The sequence below is a fragment of the Silene latifolia genome, chromosome 1 (genome assembly GCF_048544455.1).
Source record: "Silene latifolia isolate original U9 population chromosome 1, ASM4854445v1, whole genome shotgun sequence".
In the NCBI taxonomy this organism is placed as follows: domain Eukaryota; kingdom Viridiplantae; phylum Streptophyta; class Magnoliopsida; order Caryophyllales; family Caryophyllaceae; genus Silene; species Silene latifolia.
The window spans coordinates 98,444,705-98,446,764 of NC_133526.1; the positions used below are offsets into that span (position 1 = coordinate 98,444,705).

The 2,060-nt window shown below is 36.4% G+C and overlaps 1 long non-coding RNA gene across 1 annotated transcript; it reads left to right on the plus strand.

Annotated features, from left to right (window-relative positions):
* Nucleotides 1-857: 857 nt before the first annotated feature.
* LOC141598908 (uncharacterized) lies at nucleotides 858-2,060 on the plus strand. Its single transcript, XR_012523676.1, has 2 exons — nucleotides 858-1,214; nucleotides 1,465-2,060. It is a non-coding gene; the product is annotated as an uncharacterized LOC141598908 (long non-coding RNA).

Genomic DNA, 2,060 nt, shown 5'->3' on the forward strand with positions numbered 1-2,060 from the left:
CAAGATTCAACAAAATCAATCAAAATCACAAAAATTGAAATAACTGGGTATTCCGGTTAGATTTGGCAGAAAATAGAGCATATGCGACTTAGAATTAAACGAAGTATAATTTACACTCTTAAAATGTTACATTTACACTCGTAAAACATCACATTTACACTGGTAAAATGTTAAAATTATATAAATTCAAAATTTCCGTCACAAAAAATCAAATTTACACTCTTAAAATGTTACATTTACACTCCTAAAACATCACATTTACACTTGTAAAATGTTAAAATTATATAAATTCAAAATTTCCGTCACAAAAAATCAAATTTACACTCTTAAAATGTTACATTTACACTCCTAAAACATCACATTTACACTTGTAAAACTCATACAACATTACATTTACACTTCTGAAATCTGAAACTCAAAACTGATTAATTAGGGGCTAGAGAGAGAAAGAAAAATTAATTAGTGTATAGAAATTTCATTAGTGGTAATTTTTTTTGGTAATTTTCAATCTCAACCACCCATCTCAATCCAACCATCCACATTTTTTATCTTTTCTTTTTAATAGCCTTTAATCAAATTCATCTCAACCATCCATTGAGTCCATCCAATGGCCCTTAGAGGACTTATGGACTCAATGACACATGTTGACTCATTAAACTCCTCTCTCTCTCTAAATAATATATATATATATATATATATATATATATATATATATATATATATATATATATATATATATATATATATAGGATCGAAGTCAAAAGGTAATCGGTGCGAACTAAAGTACAGTGCGAACCGTACGAACTACCTATTAAAGGCTGACTTTTATTACACTGAACAGGCCCAACCTTTTATAAGTCACCTAAGGCCCAACCTCAACCATATTTTCAAATTACAAGCAACCTACTTCAAATGCTAACCTTCCCCACCACCGGCAGCTGCCGCCGGCAACCACCAGCAGACGCCATCTTTCCCGGCGACACCTCCGTCAACCATGCCATCGACGGACATCATATCGATGTTACCTCTTTCCTTATCTTCCCCTTCCACAATCCTTTCAAACGTTCAGCCTCGAGCTGTTGCCGTCGACGATGACGAGCACCATGACGCCGCCACATCTCCGGCGACCACGACGATGATGCAAAAGTCGTATGATTTTAATCTTAAATAAAATTTATCACGACGGCTTCTTTCATCTTCATTCCAATAACAAGGTTCAAATTCTCTTTTTCGTTCTTTTTATTCATCTTAATTTCAGTTTTTCCAGTTTCTATGTTCGGAAAATGTCTGTCGTACTTCAATCTGAGGTATTTTAAGTCGATTGATTTGTTGGCGTTTTGAAATCTCTATTTTTGAGTAGTCTTCTTTGAAGAATTTATGTGATTTTGGTTTTGAAATTGACAAATTGGGTACTATTTTGTTTATGAATCTTGGATATGAAAATAGAAATTCTTGGATATGAAGGTGGACAGGAATTTGGAAGCAGCAAAGAAAAGCAAGGCGGTGGCGAACACAAGAGGTTTCTGCTTAACAAGTCCAACAACTCCGATAAGAGCAAAAGACGATATCTGGAGCACGGTTTGTGCCAGCTTGAACCCCTTATACGCCTTACTACAGCTCGTGCAGTTCACGGTATGGCTCCAGTACCTGTTAAGTAAGACGTCTCTGCGTGGTGTTGGCGGTAGTTGTGTTGACTCGTATTTGTTTCCCCAATCGACTCCCTCTCCTGCGTACTTATCTAGCCATTTACGGAATGCAATGACCATGGCGTCTGCTTTTGTTGGCATTTAGTATGCTTTCTGCCATTTCCCTCCTGCGTCCAGTCGAATTTGTGTGTGATAGAATTAATTGCGGGACATTACATTCGGGCATTCGCCGAATCGTTTGTAGAATCATAGTCGAGATTAATCGTAGAGGCTTGAAATGCTGAAGTTGTTAGCGCATTTGATATGATTTAGTGTAGTTTCGTAGTTTTTATCTTTTAAACATTGACTGTAAGGCGCATTTGACTTGCAGCTTGAATGTGACAATGATCAAGTTTGTTAGCTTGATGGTTCGTG